Here is a 16,260-nt window from a genome sequence, read left to right as displayed (position 1 = left end):
TGACAATGTACTCCAGAACTCCACTCAGTGGTTTCATGTAGATGTTCAACAGCATAGGGTATAAAATTGAACCATGAGGAACCCCGCATTGAAGGTTCCACAGGTCTGAAGAGCACTCCCCAAGCATCACCCTCTGGTAATAACCATCTAAGTAGGACCAGAATCACACAAAGCAGTGCCTCCCATCCCTAACTTGGACAGCCACTCCAGAAGTATATCATGGTCAATGGTATCAAATGCCACTGAGAGGCTGAGGAGAATTAAGAGGGACACATTTTCCCTGTCTCTACCCCAACAGAGGTCATCATACAGAGTGACCAAAGCAGTTTCTGTGCCAAAACCAGGCCTAAACTCAGATTGAAATGTTTCTACCAAAAGCGCCTAGATCTGTTTCTGTCAAAAGCGCCTAGATCTGGTCCACGACCACCAATGCAATAACCTTGCTCAAGAAGGGGAGATTAGCAACTGGTTGGTAATTTTAGATTTTCCAAGTCCAGGGAGGATTTCTTAAGGAGTGGTTTCACCACTGCCTCCTTCAAACAGGTAGGGACCACCCCATCTTTCAGGAAGGTATTAATCACCTCTCTGGCCTAGCCACTTGTCCCCTCCCTGCTAGTTTTTTTTTAGCCAAGAGAGGTAATGGTCCAGAGCACAACTGGTTGCCCTGACTGAAGCATGCACCTTGTCCACATCTTCAAGCCTTACTAACTGAAACTCATCAAACACAACAGGACTGGACTCTAGACACCATTTGATAGTCATCTGCTTTAACAGCGGAGTCAAGATCCCAGTGGATGCAAGTGATTCCCCCCCCCCTAAAAATGCTTTGGAAACAGGTCACAGCAAGCTGCCATCAGTTCTACTGCCTCCTTCAGGCCAGACTGTATCAGGCCCCATACTACCCAGAAAAGCTGTCAAACAGCACAATGAGGATGCAATGGCCTCATTGCCAGTAGGTAGATTTGATGATGAGCTTTCACCAGCATTTGATTGCATTTTCTTCCACTCACGTTCAAGCCATCTCCAGGCCTGTTTCCTCACTCTAAGCTCTGGAGTATACCAGGGAGCAAAATGGGCTCCACAAAGCAGGAGAGCCTACTAAGCACACTGCTGCCTTTCGGGGAGGAGGTGTGAGGGCTCTAGGACCCTGTCAGAGCCTCACACCTCCTTCCCAAAGCTCAGCACCTCACCTATCAGGCTTTGGGAAGGGCTGGGGGGGGGGGGCTGTCAAATTTTAGCCTCATACTCCCTATGTATGGGTTCAAGGTTGAAGTACTATTACAGCCCACTTGGTATGAAAAGTTGGACTGCCCTGCTCTAGATCCCTGCATTTCCTGCAACAAGCAGGGAGCAGGATTAGATGGGCTACAAGGCTTCCTTCAGCTTTATGATTCTAGTCTTTTTATCTGCAATTCACTTCTCAGAATAGAGAAGGATGCACCAACCCTAAGTCCTTGTTTATGTCTCGGTAACTACTGCTGGTTAGCTCTCCAAGCCCTTCAAAACTTTTCTCTATGGCACATCCACTCAACTTTCACACAACTGAAATTCTCATGTGCAGTCAAGTCTGAACCACCACAATACTGAGCTAATGGAAGCAAGGGGGGGGGGGATAATTTAACTGCAAGATCAAAGATCAGAGGCAGCAAACAGTGGCTGGGTAGAAAAGGAAAACAGCATGAAATGAAAATCCTGCCATCCCTACTGCCACTTCACCATGCACAAACACCAACCCAACTCCTGTGACAAGGCCCAAGCTCCCCCCCCCCGCCACAAACAAGCTTTTTTTGGCATAGCATCAGCCTTCCAGGAGACAGCAACATTCAAAACCACACATCTGAGACGTTTTTGCTAAGATCAGGTTCTTGCACAAGCCTAGGACAGACAGCCAATGAGATGTTCCCAGGCACACAGATGTCCTCCCTAGTCTGCAAAGCAAGGCAGCCCTCCCACATGCCACCTTGTCGTAATAATTGGAAATGATGGGAACTGACACCCCCTCCCCATTGTTTTGGGAAAGAAAGTTCTTTGATTGAGGCTAAAGGCAGAAAGGAAGAGTGTTTGTCCTGAGGCCCAATGATGCAGAAGTTACATGCTTCAAAATTCCCAGAGGAAGCTGCTGCCCCTCTGGAGGCTCTTACATTAAAGGCATTTCATTTGTTATTGTGTATCCCACCCTGGAAAAACGGGCAACAGCAGGGCGGGGAGGGATAGAAGAGTTGCTCAACCCCAAGTCACATTGATAAACTTTGCAGACTTTCAGATAAATGGTACAGTGGTACCTCGGGTTAAGTACTTAATTCGTTCCGGAGGTTTGTACTTAACCTGAAACTGTTCTTAACCTGAAGCACCACTTTAGCTAATGGGGTCTCCTGCTGCTGCCGCACCGCCGGAGCACAATTTCTGTTCTTATCCTGAAGCAAAGTTCTTAACCTGAAGCACTATTTCTGGGTTAGCAGAGTCTGTAACCTGAAGTGTATGTAACCTGAAGCGTAGGTAACCCGAGGTACCACTGTACTTTCAACTGCCTGGGGCCCTTTCTCCTTCTTAGAAAGCTCCCCCCACCTCAAACTGCACCCTCCAAAGAAATAGTTTCAACTAACATGACACGTCTCAAGTCAGGTTTCTTGCTGTTGCCATCACATAGCACTACCTATGCTTCCTGACTGACTCTGACACTAGACTAAGCCACATATCCCACAAAACTGAGGAATGCTTGCTTCTGTGGGGGTAGAATGTAGTTTTTTTACCTCTATGTAAAGCAAGGAAAAAGTTGTCCCAACTCTCAAATATACTTGGGGGGGGGGGGGGAGAGAACTACAAGAACTTGACACAAAAGGAAGCTTTTCAAAATTCAGGAACAGCCACTGAGTCAGCCATCTCTAAAACAGGCCCAGAGAAAGAAGACAATCTAGGAAGCATGGCAGCTGACAACCACATAGCATCTAGCCCTGCCCTCCCCAACCACAAGCTGAACTGGGCAAACACTCCACAGCCCTCACCCAATCCAAGCAATCTCCTACCCTACAGTTCCCTGCTAGTTCCCTCCCAAGAGACCTAAGGCAACAGATATCAATGAGGGCACTCTATTCAGAAGAGCCATGTATTGCCCCCACCCCCTAAAAAAACCCCCAATGTTCATTTCAGAGAAACTGAACAGAGCACAAACTCTTAAGGGGAAGTCCCCCATACCTCCTGAAGAGAGTGTTCATGTGTGCAAGAGCAGGGCCCTCACCAATACTTGGCAGGATACCTCTGTCCAAGATGGGGGAGGAGCGTACTTCCTCTCTTGTAGCAATTGCTTTTAGTGAGCAAATGAAATGTCTCTCAACAAAAACTTAAGAAGAGAAAGCACAACAAAGTCTGAAACAGGGCCATATGACTTCATTACACTGGACCCACCTTGCAGGAAAATATGTGTGAACAACACAAAGGTAAATCACCTAACCCAGACCCCTAAAGAAGGGCCCCTTTTCACTGTGACGTTCCTGTGGAGTCCTGCAGCTCACAATACTCCCCTCTTGTGACCCAAGATTGTGTGAGGTGTCAACCTACACAAATCCAGCAGGGAGAAAAAAAGAAAAAGTTTTTTGCAGTTCCATCATCTCATGTCAGAATCTTTCACTGAAATAGAGGCTGTCCTGCTTTCTAATTCATAACTAAGTTATTAGACTGGAAGGTATTATAGCGATGATTCTCCAGGCATTGTATAGAACCCCAAAGTGCCAACAGTGCACCTGGATGCACCCCATGCCACTTCCAGGGCATGCAGACTGCCTAGTCCCCTACTGGCACTCTATAATTGTCAAACCACAACAGCACTAAAGCAAGGAAGAGCAGAGGTGCATTTATCAGGGAGTATATAGTTTCTTATGCTGTGTTTAGACGCTTTTGTCTTGTTTGGGACTGTATTCAACAGACATCCTAATAGCCTATTTGCTCTCCAACTACTTTTGAGCTTTGCCCACAAGCTCAAGGCTCCCAAGACCTACACCTATTTTTCTAATCATAACAAACCCACAGATTCATTGCCAGAACCAGCTACTCTGACCACAAAGGTGATCCAAGGTGACTTGAGCACCGCTGGGAAATATATATTCTTCCCCTCCCATCAAAAAAAAGATCAATTAAACTACAGCTTCAAGTATCTTTTGCTTAATGATTCACCTGAAAAAGCCCCATAAGAGTAGAAATAAGGGTGGCTGGACTAGAGAGATGAAAGAGGAAGGGCGACATGACTCCTTTATTAGGAGGCCAGAATCCACAGTTAATACAAAAAGGAAACTTGTGCTGCTCTGACTCCAAAACCATTTTTTCAGGCCACTCAAATGTTCCCAGAGGGAGAAATCTTGGGAATTACAACTCCAGCTGATGAAGTCACTGGAGATGGGTAGGGCCCTTTAAAAAAAATGTAGATAAGGATCATTCTCAGTTACAAGTGTGGCTTATGCAGCAATGTGGGACAGAAAAAAATCCAGTGCTTCATTTTTCCATAGAATTTTTTTTAAAGCATTTATAAACTGCTTACTTTTTAAAAAAATCTCTAAGCAGTCCACAACATAAATACAATAAACAGTATCACTAAAACAAAAATACAGCATAAAACTGGTAAAACAGTAGTCTTAAAGCACATAAAAACAAAAAAAGGAATTCGAGGAATTCTAACAATTAAAAACAAGTTCTGATTCCAAGGTCACAGAAAGCCGGGGGGGGGGGGAGAGATATGTGTTTAACAAGAAAACTGAAGCAACTGCTGGTTGCTGCTTCACATACAGAGGTGGGAAGCACATGTTGTAGTTCAGAGGCAACAGCAGAAAATGCATATTTGGGGGTCACTACCCTATGATATGCTATAGGGTACACTACCCATGATAAGAATTTCTCCAGATAATCTAAGTGTTTTACAGGTCTACATGCGACATTTTAGGTAACCTTGTCCAGAACTGTTCATTTTACGTTAACAAGAAGACCTTGAACATGGCTGATTGGCAGCCACTGCAGTTCCCTCAGCAGAGATGGAATTTGCACATCCGGGTGCCCCACTCAACAACCTGGTTATAGGATTCTCCACCAGCTACAAACCATATCCAGGTGCTTTTGGACGAAACTGATTTTCTGGATCCATTTCAATCAGTTTTGGTACAGAAACTGCTTTGCTCACCCTGTATGATTACCTCTGTCGAGAGACAAGGAAAACATGTCCCTGTTAATTCTTCTCAAACTCTCAGCGGCTTTCAATACCATCAACCACGGTATCCTTCTGGAGCGTCTGTGTGAATGAAGGGTGGGTGGCACTGCTTTGCGGTGCTTCCAGTCCTGCTTGGATGGTTGTTCCCAGAGGGTGTTGCTTGGGGAATGCTTTTTAGCCCCATGGAACCTTCAACAGGGGATAGGTTTGAGCTCGGCGGAACCCCACGTTGTTTAACATCTACATGAAACCGCTAGGTAGGGTAATCCGGAGATTTGGAGTACATTGTCAGCAGTATGCTTGGTGACATTCAGCTCTATTTCTCCTTTACATCTGCAGGTGAGGCAGTGGAAATGCTGGACCAGTGTCTTGCCTCAGTAATGGACTGGATGAGAGCCAACAAACTGAAACTCAATCCAGATAAGACTGAGGCACTGTTAGTGGGTGGTTCCCTAGACCGGATGGGTGGAAGATCGCCTGCTCTTTATGGGGTTACACTTCCTCTGAAGGAGCAGGTTCATAGCTTGGGAGTAGTCCTGGATCCTTTGCTGTCACTCGAGGCTCAGGAGGCCTCAGTGGCCTGGAGTGCCTTCCATCAGCTTCAGTTGGTGGCCCAGCTACGTCCCTATCTGGACAGGGATGCCAAACTACTGTTGTCTATACAGTGGTACCTCAGGTTAAGTACTTAATTCGTTCCAGAGGTCCATTCTTAACCTGAAACTGTTCTTAACCTGAAGTACCACTTTAGCTAATGGGGCCTCCCGCTGCTGCCACGCGATTTCTGTTCTCATCCTGAAGGAAAGTTCTTAACCCAAGGTACTATTTCTGGGTTAGCGGAGTCTGTAACCTGAAGCATATGTAACCCGAGGTACCACTGTACTCTGGTAACCTCAAGGATAGATTTCTGCAATGCATTATATGTAGGGGCTGCCTCTGAAGACAGTTCAGAAACTTCAGCTAATGCAGAATTCAGCAGCCAAGTTGCTCACCAGAGCAAGACAGTTTGTGCATATTACACCAATCCTGGTTCAACTGCACTGGCTACCAATTAGCTTCCAGGCCCAATTTAAAGTGCTGGTTTTGACCTATAAAGCCTTAAACGGCTCAGGACTGCAATACCTCAAGGACCACCTCCTTCCATATGAACCTACCTGGACCCTGAAATCACCTTCTTAGGCCCTTCATGTACATCCTCTCTCTGAGGTCCAGAGGGTGGCAACACAAGAACGGGCTTCTCTGCAGTGGCTCCCCATCTGTGGAATGCTCTTCCCAGGGAAGTTTGCCTGGCGCCTTCATTATACACCTTTAGGCACCAGGCAAAAACGTTCCTTTTTAACCAGGCCTTTGGTTGATTTGATTATCATCCTATGCCCTCTTAAAAAGTGTGTGGGGGTATTGAGTTGTTTTTATTTTGATTATGTATTTTGTGGTTTTATATTTTGATTTTATTCTATGAACCACCCCGAGACCTCTGGCTATAGGATGGTATATAAATATTATTATTATTATTATTATTATTATTATTATTCCCGACCAATCCCAAGGGAAGTCCCACACTAAACTAATCTAATGTACTCTACCTATTCATAATAATTTTCCATTTCACAATTTATAACTGATAATGAATAGATTCTAATAGCAAATACAGTAATAGGCAACCTTGGCAGCTTGAAAATTGCTAGCTTTGTTTACTGAATACAGGATACCAGAAACTTTTCTTATTCAAAATTCACTGCAAAATCCCACATTTCTGGTTGTACATACCCATGACTGGTGATATACAGACACTTTGGGTCATGGAAATTTCTCCCATGCACCACAGTAGCTACAGTTAATGCTCTAGTCTACTATAGTGAGTGGTTGTCTATACATCGCTAGCAGCATATTCCACACTACATTCAGTTGTATGTATGAAACCAGAGTGGCTGCCACTGATCTTCCCTTCCTTACAAAATCCAGGCATCCTGCCCCATATGCATAGAAATGTTTCAGAAAGAAAAGCAGGTGAAGTACTTCTCATGCCCAACAGCATACACAACCCAGGCATCTGAGGATCCATGCTTATAAAAAGTAAGTTCACAATACTCCACTATGCCTAGCATCACCATGAAACAAAAGGGCTCTGAAGATGGAGCCTTGCTTGGTTCTCAATGGAACCCACAACATTTATTGGGCAGAGAGAACTAGCTGCAATCTTGGGAACATAGTCAAGTGGAGCCAAAGGTTCTGGACAGTTTTGAGCCCACACCAATGGTAGTTCCTAGTGTATTCCTTTGTCTATTTAACAAAAAATTATAAGTGGTTTACAAAAATATAAAACAAAACATCAAAATTATCAACAAAAAAAGGTAAAACGTTTTAAAATATTCAAAAGATTATTTTCTTTATTTTCTTACATGGAAGGGAATGGCTACCAGCTATTTCGGGGGCGGGGATAAAGTGCTATACCCTTGGGAACAACACCCATCCCCATCAGAGCATGTACCTCTTCCTCCCCACTGGGAGGAGTGGGGGCGGAGAGGGGCTCCAAGTTAGGCCTGTATAATGCAATACACACACAGAGAATACACACACAGGAAACACCTTCTGCTCCGAGGTCTCTGCAATATACAGGCTCTCCCTCCAGTCACTCAACTCTTCATGACGTGCTGGAGAGAATAGCCAGTGACCAACAACCTCTCTGTCATCCTTAACCAGGGACTGGCTTCCACAGTTGGTGGCCCAGGAGTGGGGGAAGAGACAGAATAGATTTTGCCAGTCGTCCATGCACTGGTAATTTCCAGTTGCAATGTGTTTTATGCAAGTAGACTGGTTTTCAGAAGTAGTTTCCAAACACCAGGGGTGAAACTAGGCTATATTTCACCCAGGTCAAAAACCCAGTTTGGCGCGCGCGCGCACACACACACACACACACACACACACAGGGGTTGGGAGCCTTAATGGTACCCTTCTGAAGGCTTTCCCAGGGCAAAAAACCCCCAGCTAGCCCCTGCCCCGCCCCGTAGCTACGCGATGGCCACACACAGCAGATCCAGACCACAGCTGTCAGAGTGTTAGTGGGGACTTCTCAAAATATGTTAGATCCCTACTTACAGAACTGCATAGACTTTAGACTGCTGATGACCTCTAAGGCCAGGATACCTAAAATACCACCAACTCCCATATGGATCCTTCTATGTGTTGAGGTCATAGTTAAAGGCCATGGTCTGTAACCAGATCAAGGGCCTTTTCTGTTCTGGTGCTATCCTTTGGAATCCCCACCCCAGCAAGGACCACCTGCCTCCCCTTTCTTTTAGATAGCAAGTGAAAACAACCATATTTAATGTGCCCTTGAAGCCAAGTGGGGGAATAAATTTATTGAGGAAGATGCATGCTGTTTGCATGACTGTATTTTGTTGGCCAGCCTTGCTATCAAGAAGAAAGATAGTACGCATTTCTCATCAAATTCAACGCCACAACTACTACCACCATCAACAGCTACTAAGCCCATAGGCAGGGCAGAAAGACCAGTCCTTCCAAATGAGAACAGCTCTGGTAAAAAGGTAAAGGGACCCCTGAACATTAGGTCCAGTCGTGCCCGACTCTGGGGTTGCAGCGCTCATCTCGCTTTATTGGCCGAGGGAGCCGGCATACAGCTTCCGGGTCATGTGGCCAGCATGACTAAACCACTTCTGGCAAACAGAGCAGCGCATGGAAATGCCATTTACCTTCCTGCCGGAGCAGTACCTATTTATCTACTTGCACTTTGACGTGCTTTTGAACTGCTAGGTTGGCAGGAGCAGGGACCGAGCAACGGGAGCTCACGCCGTCATGGGGATTCGAACCGCTGACCTTCTGATCGGCAAGTCCTAGGCTCTGTGGTTTAACCCACAGCGCCACCCGTGTCCCTTACAGCTCTGGTAGGGACCAGCTAACATGGAATACCATCCCTTGGTGAACTCAGAGATGAGAATGGCCCAACTCGTCCTCCTCCACTGCTGCTCCCGATCAACCAATGCACAGGCTGGACTGTGAAGCCAGTCCTGGTCCTACTTTGCCTGGTAGCTGTTTCCACCAGCCTTAAAAGCTGCTTATGCCAGACTGGAGAATAGCAGGGCTAGGTTTCAATAACTGGCTTATCAAGTCCAGGATTACATCTGATCTTAGAGCAGAAATGAGCACTGCTACATGTGAAGCCTCTCTCTACCACCCAGACACATTTGTCAAATTTCACAGGAATGCAAGTAGCTAGAAATAAAATAGACAAGCTGAATGTTGGCAATGAGGTTTTAAAGGGCTTTTACTGTGTAGCAGGGGCTGCTGTCTCACACACAGAAGACAGCACAGTAACTGACAACTGAAATGTCAGGTTGTGTGAAAGCATCCGTCACAAACAGCCCTGTAGTGTTATAGACAAATGCTATTAGTACATAATCAATTTCCACTGCAGGTTCCTGCAGTAGCTACAATATACCACCTTCTCAAGAGAAATTTGATGCACCAGAGTGAAGACAGACAACAAGCGTTCATCTAAAACTGAACCAAACAACCACGCTAGGGACAAGGCCAAAAACTTGAATTTTCAAGGTTGATGAGTACTTGAAAATATGAATGGTAAGAAGGCAAAAGAATTTACAAGAAAGGTGTCAGTTTAGCAGGATAGAGTAAACTCAAAAGGAATCTGACAAAGCCAAATTTGCAGCAGGCTATAGCTATGAACACACACACACACACACACACACACACACACACACATATGCTTGATGACTGGTCTGTCACCCAAGTCACCACAAGCTGGAGGTTGGCACCTGAATTTCCTCTTTTCTAGACCGGTACCATTGTGTGGAACATATAGCTGAGATGTGCCTGAGAGCACTGCTGCCCAAGTGTGGTCTTCCTGAGGCCCAAACTGCCTCCCCTAAGAGCTTTATGTAAATTGAATCAGGCTCTCAATTTGCTAGCATGCAATGGGGGGGGGGGGGAGAATCACATTAGACATCAACAAAGCAGAAGGTTAATTTGAAGCTCCCAGCCCTGCTGCTCCTCTGCTCATCTCTCCCTCAGCGCCTGCTCTTCTTGCTGTGCAAAGCCTGACATCTACAGTTCTGTCTGGCACAGTGAGGGGCTCTGATACAAGGATGGTGGGTACACAACAATCAAGGGCTCCTTCAGCAAGCATGTGCTTTCGCTCACAAAGCCAACCGGGCTCTACCAAACAGGACAAGGGACCTCAAGTCTCCCCAGCCTATTTAGTCCTCAAATTTACCTGGCGTTGTGGAAGCTTTAGAGCATCAGTCACCCCCTTTTGCATCGGCAGAATGCCCACTGCCCACCTTCTTTTTTAAGAGGATAAGGGCTCACCCCTCCCATTCAGAAGACACTCCCAAATGCTCTTACGGCTCATCAGCACTAAACTAGAAGACCTCTAAGGATTTTCCTGACACTTTCCCTTCTGCAAGCCAGTGTCATATGCAGTCTGCTTCTTGCCTTTCTCTACAAGTCCAACCAGCCTCTTGACACACTCCCACACACAAGAACTACTGTGCCTGGAGAGACACTTATTCATCCAATGCAGGTTTCTGTCCATTTCTACAGAACTCAGTAAGAGAACACCAGTAATGCACCTGGCTTAAGGAGCAGGATGAACACTGGTATATTTTTGCAACAGTTGACTTAGGGTTCAAAGAAGCATCAATTTTATAACTCTTAACCACCAGCTGACTGATACATACATCATACACTACATTCTCTTCTCAGAGGTCTCTCGTGTACTTCTGATGGAGTAAGAAAGCTCAGGAGGAAACTAAGCAGACCACAAAAAGAGCTCAGGCAATGAGTGAGCAACACCCAGGACTATATCTAAGAACAGATTTTCCAGGGCACAACTAGCACTATTAAGGAATGTCCAGAAATTCAGCAATCTACAGGATTTTTCTGAGAACTCTTTTCCAACCCTACCCCAAATTAGAATATGCACCCAAACCCTTAGCAAAGTGAAATGCCTTCTGAAAAACACACACCACAAAATCCAAGGATTAGAGCTATACGTTCTTCAGCCACTTGGGAACGAAACTGTGCAATTAAGGGTGATGTGAAATTTAACTGTGCAGCTTTAATGTTTAGTTAACTAGGTGCTTTCTGCAGTTTGACAACACTATCCAAACAGCTGACCAAGATCCCCAACTCATTAAAAGGATGAATTCAGAAGCTAACCACCAACAATTCCCAACTCATGAGCATGGCCAAATACAAGTCACCAAACCCACTTCTTTCACTTCGGAGCCAGAAGTGGAAATAGCCACCAAATCTCCAGGATATACGTATATTGTTCCAGGCATCTTGCAAGCTCCTATAGTAGGCAAGCGGGTAATCCAGCAGTTGCCATGGCTATCCTTTTGCCCCTTGAAAGCAGATCTTCCCAGCCTGAAAACCCAAGGTGGAAGAAAGTTTAAAGGGAAACTATGTACCAGCTGCATATTACAGCACCCCACGAAAACATATACAATATTTCCCTAGCTTTTATCACCATTGTGCTTTAAGTTGTGGTTGCTGTGGAGATAACCACTTCACTGACTGACAGTTGTCCTGGGGGAATTCGCAAGAAAATGTGCCCATGGTATAGGCCTCTTTTCAGTGCCAGAACTCTAACCCAAAACAACAAAGCGCTCCTCTGAACTTGAGCACAAGTGGACCAGACAATCCCTTTTCTCCTCTCTTCCCTAAGAGCTCTCTAGAAGGTCGGCCATTCTCTTTTCAAACGATGCCAGCTGGGTTTTTCCACACACCCACTGTGTGCATACTGACTCACTTGCAGAACAGCCCCTCAACTAGGTGACAGTGTTCATTAGCCTCCAAATTTTTATTCTTAGGTATATTTTCCCAGCACAATTAAGTTTATAGCTATTTATCATTAAAAAACAAAAAAGTGAGTGATAACAATACATAAACAATGTGTACTATCACATTACAAGACACTTGCTTAGCTTCTTAGCTTTTACAGACGTGTCACCCCAGCAGCTCTTTGTAGGTACAGACTGTGGTACCAAGCCCACCCCAGAACTACACAGCATCAGGATTTCCCAGACAAACCACTTAATCAAAACCACGAGTATTCACTGCACAGGGCCTGTATGCAGATGTTTCGATCCCCATTCTTCCATCCTGATATGTTCATCTAACAACTACTGTATTGTGGATTGGTTACTTCAGAAATGTACAATCTCAGGGCGAAAAAATCAAGGAAAACAAATCTGGTTTTGAAAAGACTGGTTGAACAAAGAATTTCTCACCTGGCTCCCTTTCCCTCCCTTCACAGTACAAAAGTACAGGGTAGAAACACAGCCTATAGGATTGCAACATCAGGGAGAAAGAGAACAGAATTCAGAAAATAAGACAAAATTAAATCAAGACCATTCTGGAAAATTTATCTTAATTAGCAAGACTCTTTTTTCAGATTACACTCAGATTTCACTGGCAGGCACCTTAAATTGCTTAGTTCACTCCTGGGAGAATTCCAAATACAAATATGGGTAAAGAGAGGGTCCCATGTACATCCCCCCCCTCCCCCCCAAAAATGCGGAATGAAGAACAAGAGAGAAAATAAGTCTTTGCTTTGTTCAGTCATCTCAATTGCCACAACCATTACACTGGTAAAGCTGTGTTGTTGTTGTAGTAGTAGTAGAATCAATGAGAGATTTGAGTTTTCCCTCCCAAGTTGTCTTTCTGAAAAAGCCCAAATTTGTGCTAATCAATGCTGAGTTACCACACCAGAAATACTCCAAGAATAATACAGCTGCCTCCTTGAATTTCCAGTGCCAATCTCAAGCCGACAGAACAGGGGGATACATGCACTCATCGGGGATTACAGTGTTGAAACATACGCTACCCAGCGCTTTAAAATCAAGTTAAGACACAACCCTGCTCATGCCTTTGTAACGCAACACATTCCTCATAAAAAGCGAGTGCAGTAATTGAGCAACAACAATGCAGGCCCCTATCCAGGCACCTGCTTTGGAGGCAGCGGTTCCTCTAAAGCTGCTCAACTACTGGCCAGTCTTCTTTAAGGGAATCTATTCCATTAACTTCCCTCAACTCAAAATGCCACAAGATCATAAGGAGGGGGGAGGGGGGATAGAAAGTGAGAAAGAGGAAGAGTTTAAAAGGCTGGACAAAGGTCTACACTTTTTATCCGGGACCAAGTGGCTCCCTGCTTAATGTGCACCAACAATAACCATGGGAAGGCTGTGTGCGGAGATTTCTTTGGTATGACTGAAAAGCACCTTAGCTCAGTTCCCGGGAACAAAAGGCCAGCACTATGGAAAGTGACCTGGGGTTTTCCCATCAAGTCAAGTGTCAAGGCCACTTCATTTTCCCCTCTGCTCAGATGCAGAAAAGCAAACTTCCTAGCAGTTCTTCTTCTTCAGAGCCAAATATACAGAGAACATTTTTAAAATTAAAACAAAGCAGCCCTCTCAGACGCAGAAGAGAAGCTGCTTTTCCTTCCCGCAGTTCTTCATTACCGACAAACGCCTACTTCCAGGCAGAGAATAGTCCGAGTGTCAGAGTTGATTTTACTCTCTAAAGAAAGTCAACTGACCAAAAGCAAAGGAGAAAAAATGCATTTTATGTTCAAATAGAGACAAGAAACAGAAGTGGAGGGAGGAGGGGGAGAAACCCTGAAACACTTTCCTTCTTTTCACAGCAGGCGCCCCACTAATGCTGGCCTCCGATTTGCAAGTGAATTGAAGTTGTCATTGGACCTTTAAAAAAAAAAGGGTGGAGAAGGAGAACAGAAGAGAGAATTAAAGATGTGGAGGAGGGAAAAATGTAAAGAAAGAAAGGGAAACTGAAATGAATCATTGCCTGACATGGCGGCCCAAGGACAAGCCACAAAGTTGATGCTGGAATGTTTAGCCAGACCCTGAGACCACAGAGTGATGAAAATGCACCACACGACCCTCAGCCTTTGAACCCAGAACATGCTCTGCAATTGCACTTCCACATGCCTCCGCAGGCTCCAGCTGAAAACTGGAGGAGGCACAACAGTTCAAATAGGAAAGGAAATGACATCAGCAAACTGGAGGACCTGTTTAGAAGAGACCAAAACAAAACAAACTTCTAAATATTTTCCATAAGAGACCTCTCACAAAAAGCCATGAAACATACCAGTAACACAGCACCAACACACAGCAGCAGAATAAAAATAAGGGATTGCAACTCTCATTGTCGGAATGGGGGGGGGGGGGCACAAGTATGCCAAAGCAGAGGAGGCCGCAAGCTCTCCTCGACTGAGTTTTCCCTTCTGCCAATGTTGCATTCATATTGCTGTTTATAACCAAAACCAAGCCCAGCATTTCACTTCATACAGGACCAGACAGTGAAACCAGGTTGTTAATACCGAATTCTTAATACTGGCAAGTATTCAGTTACATAATAATAAAAGAGGCTGCAGCGGACAGCAATGCAAGGCCACACTTTGTCACTAACATCAAACAAAAAACAGGGCACAGCTGTTTCCAATCAGAGCTGATTTCAATGCAGGTAGTTTATGAAAAGAAAAAAAGAAAAATAAAGTATGGGTAATTCATTTGCCTCCTGAACGATAATCCTCCTGACAAAGGGTCCAAACCTCACTCCTGCGATACCCATGGCTAGTATGGGAACTGTTAGCTACCTAACGCTGAGGAAATACATGTGCACAAAGCACACACCTATCTTTCTCACATACATTGATTTTCACATATAAAAACTTACTATATATAAGAATAGGTAAAACCACTAAAAATGTACAGGAGTATTTTGAATATAGATGAATAGAAAGTACACTTCTCAGATTAATACCAAGCTTTCATTGCTTTTCTATGCAATACCTTAAGACTGTAAATCTATAACCACTGCAATAATTTAGTGATTAAAAACTATGATAACATATTGTGTAACTGAAAACCACATAATGCCTGCCAACACTCCTCCTAGACATGGAACAAAAATACATAAAGTGTGTTGCTTGCAGCAATCTTCCCTCAGTTTTTTAACTGGAAGGGGGGGGGGTGCTCACATCAGAAAACGGCTCACTACGATCTACATAAACATTTCAATTCGTAATAGCTTAAAAAAAAAACCTGTTCCCCCTGTCCCATCTCTTTCTAATAAATGAGGACAGAAACATTCCTTTCTTTCTAAGTTTGCTGTAACTGGAATAGCTGGTCTTGCGTTATGTCCTACGTATTCAAAGTTGCTTTGTAACAAGATATGGAAACCAAACCTTATTTGCTTAAATTTCAAGGCTCGGGAAGGGGGGCTTCCCCCTCTTCCTGCAACAAGATAAAAATTAAACCAAAATATAGAAATATTCCTCTAGGTAGCCTCTGCCCCTCCTAAGCTGCCAGCCTGCTCAGCTCAACGGCAGGATTCCTGGCCCCTGAGGAAGGCGTCCCCAAAGGCAGGACCCGACGACCACGGCGAGCTGCGGAACGGCTTCCATGGGTAGTTTGGGCCGGCACTTCTCAGAACCCAAAACAAAGGTCTGGGCGAAAGACGCACTTGGCACCATCCACCGCAAACCCCCGGACATTTGGTCTTCACCACCACCACCACCACCCTCCCCGCGGAGACGACTCGGTTTGTTCAGAGGAAACAGCAAAAAAGAAAAATGGAAAAAGGCGCAGTTGCAAATATTTAGATAAGCGCAGAACGACGACTCCTCAGCACTAAGCCAGCAAGGCACAGGGGGCCGGCCCCAGCGTGGAGTGGACTGGGGCGCGGGGGGGGGGGGACTCCTGCTTGCAACTCTCCGGGTGCCCCCTACCTAGGCAGGAGAGCGCTGGGCCGAGGGCGCTCGGGGGCTCCGGTGACATGTCGGCAGGCAGCGTGCCTGGGCACCGCCTCCGGAGCAGGGGGTAGGGGCTGCCTCCCCGGGAAGCGCGGCGAGGAGGCCGGCGGAGGGGAGCCGCGGCGGCGGGCGGGCATCGCAGCCATTTCCCGGCCACCCTCTTCGCTGCCCTATCGATTATGCAGATGGGCCGATCAATCTACCCTCTGCCGAGCCGAGCGTCGAGGCACTCCTGCCTGCCAAGGCGAGGCAAAGCGGAGAG

At 45.5% G+C, this 16,260-nt stretch overlaps 1 protein-coding gene across 18 annotated transcripts in view; it reads right to left on the bottom strand.

The window, feature by feature from the left end:
- ZFHX3 (zinc finger homeobox 3) overlaps positions 1–16,260 on the bottom strand; it is a 350,144-nt gene that overhangs the window by 161,987 nt on the left and 171,897 nt on the right. The window contains exon 1 of one of the 18 annotated variants that reach the window (XM_081018488.1): positions 15,975–16,094. The exons of the other annotated variants lie outside the window; for them this stretch is intronic. The gene's annotated coding sequence lies outside the window, so the exon portion shown is untranslated. Of the gene's footprint in view, positions 1–15,974; positions 16,095–16,260 lie in introns of those variants that run through there. 18 annotated transcript variants of the gene reach the window in all.

The sequence above is a fragment of the Podarcis pityusensis genome (assembly GCF_964106645.2).
Source record: "Podarcis pityusensis genome assembly, chromosome: 8".
NCBI lineage: Eukaryota > Metazoa > Chordata > Lepidosauria > Squamata > Lacertidae > Podarcis > Podarcis pityusensis.
The sequence above is the reverse complement of the archived record's forward strand: the minus strand, read 5'-3'. Positions and strand labels throughout refer to the sequence as shown.